We start from the raw sequence: 20,949 nt of genomic DNA on the forward strand, positions 1-20,949 counted from the left end.
ATTTGTTTTCTTTCCTCTCATCTTCCGACAGCAATTCATCGCTCTTAATCTAGCGTCGTTAACTAAGCTGCTAATTTAGGTAAATGACCTTTTTTAATGCGTACAACAGTCTTACTGTTTTACTCATACCTCCGCCCATTTGGGCAGTAAATAAAATCTTAATTGCAACTGCGCCTTGCAGTATAATAAACATATTTGCGATACGGGAGGTTTGGTAACATCATCGAAAATAGGATGAACACTGATAATTCAAGAGAATTTTTTCGTGCTGATAAAGATGAGAATGTCAAATTGTTCATTGACTTTCAATCCAAGTACTAATAACGTTTAAATGTTACATATATACCCGCTAATTATTGGCCTAAATGGAATCGAGTACTGTACTTTTCATTCATGCGAAACAGTCGATAATCTTTCATTAATTTGAAAAACTATTCACGCGTTTTTCAAAGCAGAATCTTGACGAAATGGTGACTGCAATGTTTCCAATTTTATTTTTCTAGTGGTTTCAGGTTCTTTAATTATGTTTAACAATTGAAACTTCATTAAATATTGCGTGTAGCCGGAAATTTTAAATCAATTTAGATATTATGCAGAGTTCCTCCAGGTAATTTTAGTTCTGTTTTATGGAGTTATACGTTATATGCTCTTAATGTAAGTTTATTTTCAAGCGATTATTAGTAAAAAAATCAACGATCTACTGATTTCCTTTCATTTTCAGGTTGCTGTGAACTCTCCTACTAAATGACAAAAACTGTTTGAATCACTTTTCAGCTAACTTCGAGAATAATATTGGACCCTGGCATATGTGATCATAAAGTCACATTTTTTTAAATAGCTATAACCGAAATGACAAAAATCCATCAGATAGAACACTCTCAAACTTACACTGTTTAACCTGCACAAATTTCGCAAAGGTTTGACTCTGACTTAATTTGCACGGAATCAATTTATTCAAATGACTAATTGGTAAATTAGTTCAGGTTAGTTAAAGTCAGTTCAGATTTTTCCCCCATCTTGTAACTAGTTACGGGCGCAGAATTACTTAATGCATTGTTTGGCTAATTAAAGGAACAATTAGAAAGTAAATACGGGATTTTTTTAACAAAATTTTAGTTAAAATACCATCAAGACGAAAAATAATAAATAAAATAACATCAAAGGCCTCGCCAACACCGAAGCTTTTATCCCTCAGGGATAGTTTCGAGTCGACGTTACAAAGGAATCCCGAGGTTTTTAGTGGGTTGGTGCTTCGGTGAATCCCGCATTATTCGGCCAGAACAGTAGATCGGAAGTCTTTTGAAAATTTTCATCGTAAAAAAAAATTTATTCTTTCATCACATGCAATACTTTGCGGCGGTTCCTGATAGGTGGGAAGGGAAACTCCAGGTGTTTTAGGGGGGAGAGTGTCCGGGATAAATCCCATACTGCCCAATCGCCAGACCGGGCGTCTTAGGAAGGTTTTACCTCATGAGAAAAGAAGAAAAAAAGATAATTTTTTTAACCCTATATTAGGGTAAATATGGTTATATAGATTCAAAATGACCCCATCTATCTCCCGCTAAAAACTTTCTATTGCTCTGTCAAACGCCCTGTATATTTTACAACATTTACCTCATGTTGGTCAAAATTACGAGAAGTGCCAGACAAATAGAGATTTTTACCATTAATCTTTCCTGCAGTTCTTTGTTCCAGTCTGCCTGATTTTAAGTTCATTAGCTCGGCCTTTATTAATATGATACCTTTCAACTCAGCTTGAAAGTAAAACCCGAAAATATCTACACATAAAACCTAAACTTTGTCTAGGCCATTATGTAGATTATGAAACCAGGAGCATAAAAAAGGCGGCCGTCTTCGCAAGACGATCCCAATGATTCGAAGAAAAATTGAGTTGTATTAAATTAGATCGCTCCTCCTTTTAGAGTCCTTTCGGACAAGGGCAGCTCTTAATTTTTTTTTCCGAGCGCCCCCGGCATCATTTATAATACACCGTAATTGTCGACGCACATGAGAAGTTGACATTTTCCTCAATATGCTTTTCCCGCGGAGCAAGAAAAGATGGATTTTGAGGCAATTTATCATCGGGACTCCTTGCTTGTCCCGAAAACGCTGCCTCGGTCTTTGTCCCTCCAAGGACAAGCCCGTGATCCGATCTCGCACAAAGTGTCGGGATCGGGACAACTGTGGTGTAGTTCGTTAACCCAGAAGGCGATTTTGTTGGCTTTAAAAGGCCAATCTTACCGGATAACATACTTTTGAAGGTATTCGCCCATTGTAATCAACCCTCGTTAAAGATCAAGTCGCACTTGAGGCCTATAGAAAGTTTTTCTTGATTGCCCATATTTAGCAATAAAAATGTGTTACATAAATTTTCCAGCTGTGAAGATGCGGTAGACGACATGTTTTGATTGGGACACGCGATAAAAGATCTTGTCCGATCAAACAAGTTTTTTTTTTCACAAAATTGCAGCAGTTAAGGCGAAAGGCGGTTTTTATGGTTTTTAAGAACAATCGTTGCGAGAAATAATTGCAGGTGTAAACACAGAGATGGTCGTTAGTGTCGGTAGATGTGTGCTAAAAGAGAGTTAATTTGAAGAGGCTTTCGCGAGAAATTGCCACATTTAAACCAGCCCAGCTAATTAACTCTAGTCTTAATCAGATAATTTATTAATATTAATCTACTCAATTTGAATGCCATCCAGCCAGCTTTTCAACCGTAATCGAACATTATGTATAATCCCAATTTACATGCATGACTACATGTAGTTTATTCCCAAGTTGACCGACAACAATACAATTTGGATGGAACGCAACCTGGTTATTTAATTAGGCACATGCAAATGGAGTTAATAAACGGGCGGAAATAAATTTCGCAATATCACTGACTCGTGTGTGCGCACCTATATCAACTATCTAAACTTCGGTTTATTTTTGGTAGGGAAATTTATCGCGTTGTGAAAAGTCATTTAAATATGGGTTGATGGGGCTTTGATGTTGAAAACAAATCGATGCATTATCAAAACAAGGTAGCAGCGAGTCGTCGTCAAGGCAGGGTTTGCGCATGCATGAATTAAGCTTCAAAGTGCCAGTAAACTGGCGCCAATAATTCTTACCAATAAACATGTTAACCGCTTTGAACGATTTGGCGCCAGTAATGCCACTGGAACTGGAGCCAATAACTCGTGCCTGCGTGCGTCTTTATTCCGTCTCTTAAATTCTATAATCTCATTGACATTACCATTACTCCGGAGGTTTGTTATGGGAAACCGAACTAATCCCCGTCAAATTCTTCAACCTCGTGATCCCAGATTCCTATCTGAATAATATTAATGAGTTCGTTTACGTAAACAAACCAATTATCATTATTCGAGAGCATCTCGATGTTTTTTTTTGCTTTTTTCGTTCTATAGAATTCAACTGCATAAGGGGCCAATCTCATCTCAATTGCAATCTTTATAGCCGAACTTCTCTGTGTTGTTGCTTGAAGTGTTATGGGCGACTGGAATAAAAGTTTTCATGCTTGGAAAATCGGAAAATTGTAGTCTGTAGACTCCGGAATCATCATCGTTTTCCTTTTCAGCTAAAATACACCTTTTAAAGCCTAAATACTGTCGTTCGAAAGTAACAATGTCAGTGGTATCATATTCCATTAAGTAAAGTCAATTTCATTCTGTTTGTTTAACATTAAAGGGCCTCTTTTCCTCTTTCGGGGCCGAAACGTTTCCGGGATTATGAGTATTATGTGTCGGAAACGTCGAACCTTTGTAAGTAAGAGCTCGGGTAGAATGATGTACTAAACATTGGAGAGATTTTGTAAACGTTAGTCTGCAGCTTTCCAAAAAGGGGGAAATTGGATCGTAAATTATACCTTGTAATAATGACACGTCGGCCTTTTATTAAAGGGTCGTTTAAAGGTGCTAAAAGTTAAAAGCAAAAAAGAAAAGCACGAGCTTCTACAAGAGCCAAAGTTCAAGTTTGATGGAAAATGAGCTTATGATAAGTTTAAGTTACCTAAATTGATGAACCCTTTTATATCCCGAAGCAACAAACTTTATAGACCGAATCTTTTAAGCTATGGGGATCACAGACGAATTTGAACACATTCGTAAACAAATTGCATTTTTTGTTGTAAAACGGACATGTATTTCACGTCTGGGACCTTATCTCGTCAAGAAAAAGACAAATTGTATTTTCTGCTCGAACATGCTTTGTTTTAAGTCTCTTGCCATTTTATCTAACTTAACAGACACGTTTGCCTAAACGGATTTATTTCGGCAAAATGAAATGTGACCCGGAATGACACGCAATTTTACAGTTGTCTAAAAGAGAAAATATAGTGCTTTATGTCCTTTTATCTAAAATAATTCATCAGAATGCAGACTGCATTCGATCCATTTAAAAATATTCAAACAGACTCCATATAATCACCTCTCTCTATTACTTCCACCAACTGTCCTTTTAAATGATAAATGCTCATCTATCTAGACATCTAATCTTTCCTGAGACCTTCCTCGGTAATCCAGACCCCGAAATAGTAGTAAAACGGTTCAATTTCCGAACTCAGAGACTCCTAACTGGCTTAACTAGAAAATACGGCCTTTAATTTTAATGTCGCTCCTCGTTACTCGATTCCATTACTTCAGGTTAACACTGAAGTCCCCAAGGTTAATGTCACGGACCTCAGAATCGTAGATCCTATTACCATTGTGCATAATACGCACAGATAAGCTTTAACTATCCCGAAAGCCAATATAGAGCTGAAACTTGCTGTCTCATGTGAATGGGAATTTTGGACTATGTTTAAGGAAATTATCTCATTTACTACCCGAAACGCACTTCAATCAATTTTATTGGCAATTCCCCAAAGTGGCAGTTGTGTGTATTGGTTTTGATATTTACGTGGAGCTTTATGTGAACTCTCCAATTTAACTTCCTCGATTATAGCTTGCCCTGATCGAGCTTCTGACCTTCGGGACAATTTCCTTCTTTCTCCAAATATAGTTTCATTCCTTTCTTAGACTGGCCCCATTATTACCTTTCCTGTGGTACCGCCAACAAAGTCTATATTGAACTTTAAAAGTGTCGTAAATCAAAGGCGCAGATGGTGGCATTTTAAAGCAATTATTGATCTCGTACAAACGTTCATTATTACGAATGGATGACGGCCCTAGTAACCGAGATACGCCACTGCCTTTAGACAGATCGCAGTAGCGAGTGGGACTTTAAGCCACTTAAAACGAATAAAATAAGTATACTTAAATAAGGCCACAATTATTGTTATAAATTGATGACAGCCTTGAAAGCCACGACACGTCACTGTCACCGTTTCGAATAATCATAATGCTGTTTCAGAGCCTGAAAGTTGCGATTTCAAATGATCAAAATCAGAGGCGTAGCAAGTGGGACTTTAAAGCACTTAAAATAGTGTGAGTCTCCTCGAAACGTTTCTTATAAATAATGACAACTTTAAAAACGAGGAAATACCACTGTCTTTGCCACCACTCTCAAAATGGTTCTGCATTTGTTGAAATCTGCAATTTTTAATGTTGAAAAGCAGAGGCGTAACGGGTGGGATTGCAAAGCACTGAGAATAATCACTCTCTTTAATGTCTTAATTATGCATGATGAAAGCTTTAGAAACCAAGAAATGCCATCGTCTGTGTGGCAATTTGAAATGTTCATTGCGTTTCTTCGAAAACCAAAAGCTCCCAGCCCCTTGGATTAAAACTAGATCTCTTGTCTCTGTCTCCATTAATTTTGTTCCAAATTGGTGCTCTAAGAAGTAAGATACGCCAGTGGGTTTAGCGCAATCTGCACTCTTTGTGCCTTCAAAAATTGAAATGTTAAACTTACGAACTGAAAATCGTAGGCGTAGCGAGTGGGATATTAAGCAGTTGGAATTCTTTAGATCTCCTCATGTCTCCATTATAGATTGGAGACAGCTCAAACAAACAACATGCGCCATTGCTTTTCGGAGCAATTTAGTAGATGCAAAATATTATTCGAAGCACTGAAATTTGTACTTTCGAATTTTGAAAATCAGAGGCTTATAAGGTGTAAGGATCGAAAAGCTCTTGTAATAAAACTAATGCTTGTTACAAAGAGTACCCCCGTTAAGATAGTCAAAACGCCCTTTGATCTAAATTGAAAATCTAACTGAATGGACATATAAGTACATGAGTTGCAACCCTCAAATGCCTATCAAGTATGCAGAATACCCTTACCTCCACCCCCTAGACCATAAAAACCCCTAACCACCATTTGTTAAATAATAATTTTTGCATTTTTCAATATGACGCAGCTTAAAAATGACATATTTTACTTAGATTTGCCATAAAAATGCCCATCATTAGACGAAAAAACTGGACTGCAGTCCATTCCGAAAAAAAATTATTCAATTTTGAAAATTTTAAAATGGTTTTTAGGTTAGAATTAGCAAAAAAAAATCGAAAAAATGTGGCGAATGCGCAAGAGTTTTCTATATAGGGTGATTCTTAACTTTTACGCATAAACTTGGGAAATTATAGCTGAGGACAAATAATAATTAATAGTGAAAAAAAATGTAGTAAAACATTTTTAGCCACTATTAATCATTATTTGTGTTCAGCTATAATTTCCCAAGTTTATGCGTAAAAGTTAAGAATCACCCTGTATGTGTGTGACTTTTTTCAGATTTTTCGAAAAACCAGTTTTCAAGTTAAAAATTATAATAGAAAAGATGGCGGTTTAAAGTTTTTTTTTTGGTCTAGAGGGTGGAGGTAAGGGTATTTTGCACAACTGATTGGGATGTTGAAGATTATGTACTCATATGCACATTCAGTTGGGGTTTCAATTTAGATCAAAGGGCACTTTGACTGTCTTAACGGGGGGTACTCTTTGCCGCAGTTTTAGGGACCAAGCTACGCCACTGTCTTCGAGTGCAATTTGCTATATTAAATATTGAGTTTAAGGCCAATAAAACTTCTTATTTTGCGAGAAATAATGTGAAAGTTTGAAGGGTTATGTGGTGTGTTTATAAAACTGCTGACTCAAGAGAACTGAGAACTTCTAATAAGAGCGTGGTGCAATAAAATCGAGGCGGTATTAATAATATGATGGCAGTAAAATAGCAACAAAGGAAAGTTGGTCCTTGCAAAGGAAGTATAAAACTTTGTGATCTAACAAACTTCCCATTTAGGACTGAAGTTGAGTTTATTATTCCCATTATTCCTACCACCGTAGCTGGATTTTAAGCGTTGCAAAAATAACCTCGATCTTCATCTACGTGAAATTGAAATTATAAAAATTGCAAAAAAACTGGTTCCAAGACACATTAGATAGTTCACTAACCTTCGAAAATTTAATTGGACCCCTAAAACCAAATTTATGATTCGTTAAGTCTAATTTATGTTTACAATATGGGAATGTCAACAAGGCTCGTTGCCAAAATTGTAAATGATAGCGGCGCTTAATATCGAAATTACGAGCTGTTTGTAAGAAGATCTCTGCAAAAAAATAGATTTGGCATTTGGTTAAGCCTATTTGCAGTTTCGGTATATTTAGCACATGCGACCTTTACGAGAAAAGTCTCTGTTAAGGAAGATTAACTGTGGACCACAGTGCGATGTGCAAGTAGGAGATATTTTTCAATTTTTAAAAACTACAGATTCAAAGATTGCTTTACACGCAAACACCTGCAAGCCAAATTTACCTGTTTCTGAGATCTAGAGCAATCGTCATATTAGATATGGGGTTTAGAAATGATTTCTCACAAGATATTTCAATTTATTCTTGCTTTTATTTGATCGCAGGTAGAAGGGGCGTTAACGTTATAGAGGCCTCTAACGAACTATCTGTTATTAGTAAATTTACCACCACTCTATACTTAAAGACCAACATTGCAAGCACCCTTTGATTTATCCCCTCGATGGTTTTCACACGAGGAAAAGATAAACTTTCAAATGGCCAAAAATAAAGAAAGAACGCTCTATAATAGAGGAAGAGCCATAAATTTAATAAACTTGAGTCTTCCAGACAGTAAATTAGAGGACACAAAGAGTGTTGAATTTTGGACGTGATTGGTTTTTACCAGAAATTCAACACGTAGATATAATTTTAGTCCCCGATTAATTGAGAAACGTACGTTTGTAGAAATACAATTTGAGGATATTTTTGGGGCTATCGATTATGGAGCGGACTGACAAAAACTTCAAGTCGCCATCAAACTGACCACTTCCCTCCATAACCCAAAATCGAGCTTGCAGGCAAAAACACCTCCAAATTTAACCCAGATACGAGAAAATCCATTAAAAATTCCTGCCTCAGACTCGAGAAAACACTAAATCCTATATCTGTGGAGTTTTAAATTCCTTGTGAGAGTTTGGCAGCAACCTTTTGTTCTATAAGAAGCGAATAAAGCGCGTTAGACTACCCTTCTTTCCACACGAATCATCGTATAAAACCACTTGGACTATTTTGTGCGTCTCTTTTGGACCCTTTCCTGAATATAAAAAAGCACCCTTGACAGATGCGAAATAAATTTGGAAGCTGTGCTCACCCCATAAAGTCGGGAGACCAATGGGTTTTATGGTTTTAATTTTTATATGGAAAATTTATGTTTCAGCATAAACGAATGTATCTTATGGGGATTTCCCACAAAAAAAGCCCATTTCCCGACAACGGAACACCGAAACCCCCGTGTTAAAGTCGAGAGAACTAAATTCCCAGGCAAGAAATCTTAATTTAAAAGTTTGCTCAGGTTTCTTAGGTGTCAACTTCAATTACAGGATAATCAGGTTGGAAAGCATTTTGCTCTAATTTTCGAAATCTCAAGAGGATCTACTTTAAAACCGCTGACCTCAAAAAGGGATTTACCGGAAAATGCAATTTCAAAAGTGAAGATAGACTGGTTATATGAATTGGAACTAAAGACGTTTTAAGACGGGTTTTCTTGTTTTTCCACGATTTCAGGCAATTTGTTTTAAAGATATTACAACGTCCTGATAATAAATTGAAAAGTTTATTTTAGCGTATACTTGAACGGTTGATTTTCTCTTGTCTGACTGCACATTTCTTTGTGCAAAGGAAGGACACTTCGAGTCTCCTCAATGTCCCATCCTACTGTCTATTATGTATGGCTATATTTAACTCAATGGTTCCCAAGAGCGCGGAAGAATGCCTTGCACTTCTTACCGCATCCTGCGTTTCCCCCTTCATCTTAAGGGAATACTTTTAATCGCTTTGGGAAATGTGAAAAACTCCAGCATTTCCTGGTTCTCCCAAGACAACAATCTAAACCTTTCTTGTTTAGTAACTACGTTTAATTACACACAAAAGCAACTTTTTAATTTCTTTTCCAAGCAGTAAATTGCTGTAATTTGATTATTGCGGACTGAAAAGCAATTCTATTTTAATTTTCATACGGGGATGAGAAATGGTTAAAAATTATTCATTTCGTAGGTAACATCCGGATGTGCTTCGCTGTGAATGATTTACAACTGGAATAGGCGTTCCTACAAATTTCACTAGCACCATTTCCATTAAATTAATATTAATGGTTTCACATTCTCATAGTTTGTATTAATTAAGGTTTAATAATTCTCGCAACAACAGGTCGCTTAGGACATTAAACTACACTATAAATTAATTTAGTTATTGGCTTTAAGTTGTTTACCCGTGCGGTCTTTATGTGGGAAACAATATGTGAGATAAATTTTAGTGCGGGTTAAATTAAGCAGGAAACACTCTGAACGTGGTGCCCTCAGTGGAAGATGGCAAACGGGTGGAATTTGTTAAACTCCTCAATCCCGTCTTCGCAAATTACATGGGAAGAATTTTAGGGTCTGATGAGATTTCCCTTGAGAATAGCAAAAGCCTCAACACGAAGCTCATACTATGGGGAGTGAACAAAAAGGATCCGAGGAACATGCGAGGCTCTAATTGGCCCGGAACGTCTGTCTACAGATCTTCAGAACCGGAGGAATCCTATTGGGTATGTGTGGTGGACTGTGAGGGGCGCTGGGGTGTTGATTCAAGAGATGCGAAAAATCTTGTGAGTTTCGAATAATATAAGCTTATAGGCGACCAACAAGGAAAAACTCCACCACAAGCGTCAATCTCGCCTGAACAATACCAGATCGTCTGTTGAACGATCACAAAGGAGTGTTGCCCCAGAACAATCTATTGCTCTCCGAAGAGGAAGCCTAGTTAAAAATTACAAAAATTGCTTTAACGATATAATTTATTTTTTAAAATTAAATAAAAAAAGTTGAAAGGAAAAAGGTGAAAGTTCGGTATTTTTTGCATCCGGAAAAGGAGCAGGTGGCCTGACAAGTGGTTTCCGGAAATACCTGAGGTTCCCGTAGAGGCGGCTAAAATTGTCCGTCGTAAAATATCAATTTGATTTTATTTCTATCAAATTGTTAATTTTTGTATTTACCCGAGACGCTTGCCGCATTCCAGGCATTTGTGCCGCATTCTGACAAGGAAATTCGTGTAATACAATAAAAGCCCGGAGTGTCGAATCGAATTGAGCAGCTAAAGCAGGAACACGTTTCGCTTCTTTAATTTCAAGTGTTTCGTGTGTAGAAACTGGCAGAACTACTTGCACGAACCAACATATGGAGAACTGCGGTGCCACCTGTGTTCTCTGTTGAAATTCCGATGCGTTTCATGAATCATGAATTCGTGTAATTGAAACTCGAAGTCGAAATTTTTTTTTTCGACGTGAAATATTAACCGCACGAGAAATTTCCAAGAGACAGAAAAGCTGGAGAAAGGGCTAATGTATCATCAGAAAAAAAATCAACACGATGCGGCGACCCTGTGAAAAGTTCTGGTCAGTTTTGTACGAAGACGGCTAAAAACTTACCACTTGCGAATAGATGTGAAAATAAATCCTGTAATAATAAATAAATGCACAATGGATTTCATTGAAATCCATCGAAGCATTTTCCAGATATAGGAAAAAACATGTTTTTTTTTTCAAATAATTTTTTATCCAAATCTTAACCACCACAATGACCTCGTGATACCTTTTTTGGACACGCATTTTCGAGACACCCTGTATACTTCCGTACTGGTTGGTCCTGATAATGCTGCAATTTCAGATGGCATTTTGCCGAATATATTTATACCAACAACTTGCCTCGAGCGTCGTTCTATCTTATAATTAAAAAAAGTCTCTAGTGTGATGTATCTAATGGCTATAGATTTGCGTGTTTCGTGGGCGTATTAGTGACACCTTTTATCATTAGACATATATCATTCGGAGCTTTCTTAATAAATTTGGATATTTCCTCCTTTGTGAAAGTCTGGGATTTTTTTGGTTTATGGCCAACATCCAGCTTTTTTAAGAAAATTATTACCTTCGTAAATTTAAAATAAAGTAGATATTGTGTTTATTTTAATACTTTGTAGGTATGTTGTATTACTTGCCCGTCGAGTATAGAGAAACAACGTATTAATCTCACTGTTATTTCAACCTCAACTTACTAAAACGCGCTTGTTTACGGAAAAGTACAACTTTCCGCACTGAAATGGGTTCCGAAAGTAGTTACTTTTCGCACGCTTGTAGAGAAACTGTTTTCCGCACCTCTCCTTTTTTCTTGGGTCGGTGGTTGACACCGTTGACTTGAAGTAATGAGGATTCAGCTCTAGAGGTTCCCAGCAGGGTCGTGATACGATCGGAATATGTTCGGCAAACTTCTTGGATACTTGACAAGTCGAACGTCTCGGTTTCCTTAAGGGCTAATAGCGTGATATGGATGGTAATGTGGTAAGTAGGATCGTGTGTAAAATGTCTGAGACTATTTGCTAAGATGTCTCATGCGGCTTTCATCGGAACAACTGTTTCGCTAAGTTCGACAATATCCTACTGCAATGTCTTCCCAATGGGAGTACATTTTCCACTGTGGCTTAATGCACGCAAAAGTCAAATAACCACATAATATACATATATGGTACTCTGTAGAAAAACAGAGAACTTTGACGTCTCCTGAACATAAGGAAAATAGTGTTCTGAAATTTAAAAAATATTATCTTATGCAGGCTACAATTACTCGAAAACCGATAAGAATGGCAAAAAGACGGTTCATTCACAAAATGGTCCTTGCGATTGAAGAGAAGTGGCGCTAAACAATTCGCAAAATCACATATGTTTCGCCTTAAAATTTATTCATAATTTACCTTGATTTGAGGTTAAATGAAATTTCTATGAATATCCAAAAAAGCTGGAAAAAAAAATTTAGCCAAACTTGATTATATAAACTAGGCAATGAACTTCCAGAGCAACCCTCTATACCAAACTTTTACGGATATAGAGATGATTTTAAATTCCTGGGTTATACAGTGAACTCGACCCATAGAACCGAAACCGGAAAATGTCCGTTACCTATAAAATAGAAAACAAAAAGGGACTAGAAAGGGAAGTTTAATGAAATGAAAGGAAAGTTCAATGAAATTAAGAGTTGTCCTTTTAGGGGACCGAATCCAATTAAATCTTCCTTGTTTGGAAGCGGTTTTGTGGACATTCTTTTGATTCCAGCTGGGGTTTTGCGTGTCCACATTGATATGAAGCTAAATTAAAAACTTCTCAAAATTAATGATCTAGAGATTAATGAAGCAAACAGTTCTTATCTAAAAATAAGTGTCAGTTTCAGCACGTAAGCCGTTGACCTCGCTCCCTAAATAGCATCAGATTGGTGCGGATAAAAATTCAATTTTCCCTTTGGATTAATTTAAATCAAGTCCTTGTCAAAATCCGCCAGCAATCGATAAGTCCAGGATTGGACAGACCTTTTTGGCCATCAACTCTATTTATCTCCAATTTAATGGGGTGATATAAACAGGCATCAACGCGGATTTTTCTTCTTTAAAAATGACACTAATCCCATTGAAGAACAATTTTTCAGGTTCGCTTTTTTTGTTTTCCTGTAATCCGCTTATTTTGGGATCAAAAAGCGACATTTTTATTATTTGGTATCTATCAATGCCCCTGGCACGTTCCTTATTTCGCCCGTCCTTTTCACTTTCAGGATATTAATCGACGCTTTTTTGTCCACTGGAGCTTTGTTTCCAGCTTTTGTTCCTGTCCATCAATCAAACGCGAATTAAATTTCCTTATCTAAAAGTACCATCTAACAATATTAAAACTAATATAGAAATACATGCATCAAGATGTCATGAAAACTTATATAAAACTGCTTCTTTTAAGGTTAAATGGCTAATAAAATTGATGAAGTACTTGTTTTCTCGATCGCAGATAAAGAACCAGCGGAATTCCTATCGATGCTGTCAAAGTGATGAATGGACTAGGAAATCCTATTGATATTTGACTTACATTGTTTGCCATTATGTTTTAGGTAACCCTTGTTTCGGCCTGATACATCAGAAGAGTCATTAGATCGCCTGTTGAGAATCAATTTAATCCAACTTTCAATTTAACCAAATATGTTGGAAATTGTCTAAACAACTTTATCTATTAACTCAGAACAATATGCCCGAAATTATCCGAGTTTCGATAATTTCGGAGTTCTAATGTAACAATGCCGGGTTCAAAGACTCATTCATGCCTTAATTAGCAAACCCACGTTCAAATTCTCGCAACTCCGAATAATTTACATCCCCTTAAAGTTGAGGCTTATCAGGCCCATAAATCCTTTATTCTGTTTGCTTTTGACTCCTGAGTTCGGTCCTTAAAAGTAGGGATCTGGAACTGGGGCAAAGCGCGAGAAAATTCACTTTTCTTATCACTACAATACTCGGAATTTTATTTTAAAGTTATCAAAAATGAATAAAGGTGAATGAAGAGGGATGGGATAAGGAAATTAGCTTCTTTTGATGAAGGTACGAATCCGATGTAATTTAGGGAAAAGGCTTTATTAAGAATGTGCTGTTAGCGTCAACAAAAACACAACCGGTAGCATGAAGACAGACTGAGGTAGAAATTTTGTCTTAGATTTTCAAACCTAAATATTGGAATATTGTCAAAGCTACAAGACAAATAAGTGCTATAGACTTGAGGAAATTTCCACCCTTAATTCAGAATGAGAAATACTGACGAGAAACTGTAAGTTTCCCACCGTTCAATAGAATATCAACCATCTGTTTATTAACACCTCGGAGAGACATCTTCAACCTTGAATCCCAATTATAGGAGAATTTTTAGACATTTTGACCATTCCAAACGGGCGTAATGGAAAGAAATTTAGAACTAATTAACACATAGTTTTAATGCAAATCTAAAATAAATTCAGACTTTCGATTTCTTTATTATTTATCAATGAAAAAAGCCTGTAGGACAACATTCGATTTTTTAATTTATGTAGAATGACCTTAGAGAAAAGACGCCGATTTGAAAGTGACCTTATGGGATGTATCCAGAATTTCATATGATTCTTCTTTTCCAGCAATTATCCTAGTTATATTTAAAAAATTAATTTTTTCAGTAATTATTAAGAGTGCAAAAAAGGAGGAAATAGGACAAAAATCCATAAAAGAACGTAGTAATTGCAAACATCTTTTCTGGACATACCTGGACGAGATATACACGTTAAATTTTGTTATTTTTCAGCACTAAAAAAAGCTTTTAGGGCGACATTTCATATTTTAGAGCATTTTTCTCGAATTTTAGCTGAAGAGACCTTCTTATAAACACGGATCAGAGATATAGATACGAATCTCTCAAGAGAACCCCAAGGGCTGTAATTGTAGCTTCCAGTGGTTTTCTCATCTTCGACATCGCTAATGTCTTAATGATACTAATGATAAGACAATTTATAGAGGGGGGCTGTAGAGTGGGCGGTTCACTTCAGGAGTAATTAATGTTCCAGCAAATTTGGTGGTTGACGGTGCTAATGAAATGGATTTGAGAGTGGTTTACGGTTGTTTTATGTATGATGCGATAAGTTATCTGAAGGATGAGAATATTGAAGTTTTTTTTGTACAAATATAGTTGATGATTCATAGGCGTTTTAGTAGCTTTTCAGATCATTGGTTAATTGAAATTTGCCTATATCAACCTGTTCAATAAACTCCGGTAATTTTTGTAATGTTTGAAAATCTATTTAAGTAACTTTAGAGGCCGAGATACCAGTGGTGAGCCTTGCAGCTATAAATAATAATATTTCATATCCATCAGCTTTGTTTGCTTTCAATTCCGATACTGTACGTCACGAAAAACGTTCAAAATACTGCACAATTAACACTTGTCCACCTGATAAACTTGCAACACATACTTTACTGTGCATAAAGAGTGTTATCTTCAACAATGCATAGGAATCCTCTTCACCAGAGTTTTTTTTCATGTTAAGGATGGTTGATTCCGGACTTTACTATTAGTTCAAGTCGTTGATGCAATATTTAACTGACATTTATGCATATAAGAAGCAACAATAATGGTCTCACTCAAAGGCGAAATGGTCATTTGCGTCGCTTTAAATCTCCTATTTTTTATCGGTCCAAATATCTTCGACTTTCGGTAAAAATGTAAGTTTAGACATTAGTGCTGATGGTAATGGAACTATCGCAAACGGACTATTTAATGTGACATTTGATTCTAATGCGAGCGTCATTTCACTGAACAAAGATGGCAAGGATTTGGTAGGAACGGTCACATCTAGGACGTTTTACTTCGATTAGAATACTGGAGGAGGAAAATTTCTTGCTTCAAAACTGGAAGTTCTAGCAAATACCTCTGATTTAGTTCATATAATGTACTTACAACCTGTCAATCACAAAAAATTAGAGATGAAATATCATATAGCTCTATTAAAGAATGTAAGCGGATTCGATCAATGGCTTAATGTTAGACGTAACGGGAATGAAACAGTTTCAATTTCGGAGTTTCGGATGGTTTATCGGTTAAGTAAAATTTTGTTTTCACACGTAAGTAATGTAGCGAGCAATGGGGAAACCCCCAAGAACTTACCTACCAGCCTTACTACTCAAGACACCAGATGGCAGCTACAGGTCAGACAGTAGTCTAAGTACGTTTATATGGGCTGCAGTAGGGAAACACCATGGTTTAGAATATATGGAAGTATTTATAAAGAATACAGTACCTCAAGATGTGAGTCGTAGATATCTCCAAATGAAGATGTGAAATATTTGTAAAAATTAAAAATGTATGCTGGTTTGGTACGCCTCTGGTTTCTGATCAATTAAATGTGCAATTTTTCTGAAAACGGTATAAACCGATACGTATGGTTTCGCACAAGAGTCAGTGTTGAAATACTTTCTTACTCTATTCAGTTATTTTCCGAAAACATAACTCTAAGATTATATGGTACAAAGAATTTGTTATCGATATAGGTATTATATTATCGAGCCACCCTACTACGCCTATGGTTTCTTGCCAATTTTCCTTAAAATAATATAATTCCATACTTATGGTCTTACATAATAATCATTGTCGGAGCAGAATCTTATTATGTGCGATCATCTTTGAAAAATGTAATTTTAAGATAGTTTAAAGAATTAGTGAATAACAATTTATTTATAACAAAGCAAATTGCTAAATTTCCTGAATTTGTCCGTTATCTACACCAAAGGTTTTATTAAATGACCAGTGGTGGAACAAACTATTTTAAGCGTAAAGAAATTTTCAAAATTAAGCTTTAGAAACATATTGAAAATTGTTTTGAACTACCTAATTAGTTGGTTCAAACTGGTACACCTTTGATCTGTGATTAATAAGATTCAAAATTTTTCTACTCATCATAAGAACTCTGTATAGTTAACTTAATAACTCAAAAAAACCCAAAAAAATACAATTTCCGGGAGTGTAGGGCCTTGGGTGATATCTGCAAGCCACGAATACCAAGTAGGAGGTCCTTTGAAGCAATATCTTCTCACATAACATTACTCCTTAATGTACAACTGCCTAACTAAAACCGACATTTGGACACTTTTCAATTCATAACGAAACCTGGATGGACAAAATTCTACGATCCTTTACTATCGTACCTCAGTTCTGGAACCGATGAAGAGATGCTTGAGGATATAGCGAAACAAGCCCTTTTTGAAGAGTCACAGTGGTCCTGTAGCTGGCTAGAACATGCTGACTATCCCCTGTAGAAGAGTACTGTAAAGGGTCAAGTGACTGGATAATCCAGGACTGAGGCTGCCGTATATGGTTCATTTGATCAAGCATTCGATTTGCAAACCAAAGGATACTTGTATAGTAGTAAGAATGGTGAAAATGGAAATTACATGATACGGAATATTTGGTTTGGTAATTATAGCTTGGTTGCGTGTCCTCTGATAGGGCAAGGGATTGAAAATTTGATTATTAAAAATATTACTGTAAAAGCAGGTAAGTGCATGCTAAAAACTCTAATCGAGTAGGATCAAAAACTCCCTCTAAATAGAAAATAATAATATCCTTCTTCGACATGTAATTTATTTAAATTGAGATCATCAATCATTCGAGATTTCTCAAGTAAACTTAATTTCATAGATTTCGTTCTTTAATTTGTAGTCATCAATAACCTTATCGATGTTTTGAAAATGAAATATTACTAATTGCTAATTTCTAGTCAATTTTTATTACATTAACACGACTTTAGGGGAACAAACCCTGGAACCAGTAAACCTTCCAGAACCTTCAGGAATTCTGATATCAACCGGGGAAACTAACCGCACAGCTGATAACTTCAGATACAGTAACGAGCTTCGCAATTTCTACTGACACACATTCCCTCCAGCAAATCTAACTTTCCACATTAACCAGACCAATCCTTCCAAAGACTGCTGCTACGCCCAATCCCATAATGGTACCTGGAAAATCGAGGACTAACCAGATGGGCAAAATCGGATTTTGAAAGTGGCCATTGCAGCTGCCAGTGGATCGCTGATTTATGAGATTACCAGTGCGAGACTTCAAATAACCATTAATAAAGATGTTGTTTTCGATAAGGAATATGAGAATGATGGGGCTATTTACCGAGGGGCGTTACAGAGTGGGAGGTTTTATCCAGAAATTACATTCATTCCAGCTGAAAGTGTAATAGCTGGCAGCAACATTATAGGACTTACAGTTGGGTTATGGCGGCTTTATGTATGATTCTATCAGTTATCAGTGAAATAAATAAATTGCACGGGCTTTAACATGATCATGCCCTATCGAACACATACCTGTCTCATTAGACTCCGTGTTCATTAATCGTCGCAAGTTTGTAAAGGATAATCTTTTCGCTTTAAGCTTTACGTTTCTTGTCGCATCATAATTTGTCTCTAGTAGATAAGCCTAGCCGAAGAGGAAATGTCTAGACAGGGCCTTATTAAATGAAGCAAGAGGTTTTGCAGGAAAGTGTTGCTTTTGCTGAAAACCCTTAATTCGTAGAGTAGCTACGCTTAAGAAATCTATTTGTAAATTTATTAAAAGCTGTGGTTTCTTAAATCTCATGAACGTGACATTATATCAGCGCTTTAAATCAGTTTAAATTATTGTTGATAAACGAGTTTAAAAACTACTGACGCGGTTCTGGGTCTCGCGGGGGGAGAAGCATTTCAAGTTCCACCAAGGGCCGTTACACATCTTTTCTAAGTATCTTTTGGATTAAAACATCTTCAGCAAAGTCCTCTTGTCGTTGAAATTCAACGACGATTCCTTTAAAGATGAACGATAAGTTTCTTCTGTGTCTTTAAAAGCAGCTCGCTTCAGTCGTATAAAGTCTGAACTTTCCAAATTTTCAGAGACTACCATCTAAAACAATTTGCCCATTTTGACACAGAACGTAATTTTTCTTGCAGAAAAGTTAGTGATTTGTGGTCAGTTAGCGAAACGAGAACTGTCGTTACACTCTGACCTTTCCTAAACGGGCCTGGTTTTTCATTTCAGGCAGCTGTTCCACGACCTTGTCGAGATTTGGGAAAGGGACCCCTTTCATGGAGTGACTTTATTAGGCTTTTGGACGAAAAAAATTAATAAGCAGAGACAAACAGTCATAAATTTCTCCCGCTAATACTCTGGACAACTTCCTGATGTAAGTAATGTGTGATTTACTAGAAACTTCTCTATTTTCAGCTTGCAGCTATTGAGAGTACGCAAACACACAAGTGTACATATATACTAAAATTACCCACGTTGAGGCCACAACTTAAATATACATACCTCCATGAAAGTTTACTGCATTGTCAAAGCATCTTTCAGCAAACACAATCAGAGATTTGGATGTTAACAGCTATCTTTACTGACTCTAAAATAAATGCTAAAACACATTATTAGCTGTTGTATCCAGAATTCTCCATAACTATTATCTTTTATGGATTCTAGTATTCTAATCTAATCTCCATAACATCAATTGGCTTTCTCATTGAAAGCAGGAGTCTGGGCACCATAATTTCGCTTAGAATCGTCTAGACGAGACAAATTATGATTTTTTTTACGTCCACAAGCTGTAAAGGAGCACATTTAACAGCATGAGATTACTGTAAGACCGAGGGTTATAACGAATATAGATTTTAAATATTACTTGCTGATGTGGTAAAGCACTATGGAACGACTTCGCCGAATCGTTTTCGTCGTCCTTTCTTTTGAAATTTGAGCGAATAAAAGTTTTATGTCTGGAGAAAGTTAGACATGTAATGGTCAATGTTAGATGGAGTCTAGATAGCAAATAAACTCGTAATCGGGTCCGTTACATTTGGAATATTTACGTTGGGAATTGATACGTCTTCCGTTGATTCATAAAACCGATGCAATGCCTTTTTCTGAAGGGGGAATGAGACGAATTGTTTTCGTCTGAAGGACCGTAAAACATAGGGTTCAAGAGATTTCACCAAATTACGGCGTTGAGCTCGTTGGGAGGATTCATCATAGTTTCCGAGACCAGCACAAAGCTCAATAATCCTACGGAATTTATACAAATTAAATTCGTTCGTTTTTTTTTCCGTGTAAGTTTCGTGCTGATTTGCATTTTTCTTCTGAACGCTATCGGGCAAATCGAATAGACACGTTCAAGGTCGTGTTTCCCTTATACTTTGTCCGGACCTTGGTTTGGCCAGCGTACGGCGAGGGACAAAAGTGTTGGCACGCCAGAATTCCTTATATAAAATTGCTAATTTTTGCACGTTGGAAAATAACAGAACAAATGAAAACTATATGATTTCAAACCTCGCATTTTAAAGTACTAATTACATCCTGCGTTTAATATTAAATGCTTTTCTAACAAACAATAAATTGCAAAAATGTAAAGGAACTACAGAAATCCAAGGACGAAAATATTGATTTATTATATGCACAGGGTGGTAGGGAAATAACTTTCGTAAATTTAACCAGTGATTAAGAACACCATTTTGAACAAAAAGTTCCTTACAAGAGGGATCGTAAATACAACCACTTCCATACTTACCTAAGTAGCCGCATGAAGTGGGTTGCTTTAGGGTGCTTTGGAGTGCTTTTCTACACCGTTTTTTTGGGTTTGGTAGGCACCAAACCCAAAAAAACATACATAATTAACAAATGCACTAAATTCAGGAAATTTAAAAATTATGTCTTTCTTATTTTATTATTTTGGAAAGTAATTTACCTTTAAATTATTTTTATCATCTTTAATTAGCATAACATGTTACGTTACACATTTTACACCACTCACATCGCACTCAAAAACACAAATTTATTATTGTTTTCGCTATATTAAATGTTGGAAATGTTCACCATTTGAGTCCATGCATGCTCCACTCCGGGTACTCATTGTTGAACTCTCTCGAGCAAGGTTTAAAATTTATTCTTCGGCTTCAAAACCAACTTCCCGCTGTCGACCTCATCTTCAATACGTAGAAATAACGTTAGCTGCATCCAGAAGCATTTGGGAAACTTGCACAACTGTTTGTCGAGCTGGAAGTTTTCTTTCTAGATAAGGATTACCGTAAATACGCCCAGCTTCTTCAGAATGTCGTGACGCCTCTCCATGATACCCGCGTAAAGAATACATTGTCGTGTAGGTACTGTTAATAAATCGGAATAAA

The 20,949-nt window shown here is 36.4% G+C and overlaps 1 protein-coding gene and 1 pseudogene across 1 annotated transcript in view; one reads left to right on the forward strand and one right to left on the reverse strand.

The window, feature by feature from the left end:
• The window catches only part of rk (rickets), a 55,058-nt gene that overhangs the window by 17,287 nt on the left and 16,822 nt on the right, over positions 1–20,949 (reverse strand). The window lies entirely within an intron of this gene.
• On the forward strand, positions 15,884–18,043 carry LOC136408689 (rhamnogalacturonate lyase-like; annotated as a pseudogene).

This window comes from Euwallacea similis, chromosome 4 (assembly GCF_039881205.1).
Source record: "Euwallacea similis isolate ESF13 chromosome 4, ESF131.1, whole genome shotgun sequence".
Classification (NCBI taxonomy): Eukaryota; Metazoa; Arthropoda; class Insecta; order Coleoptera; family Curculionidae; genus Euwallacea; species Euwallacea similis.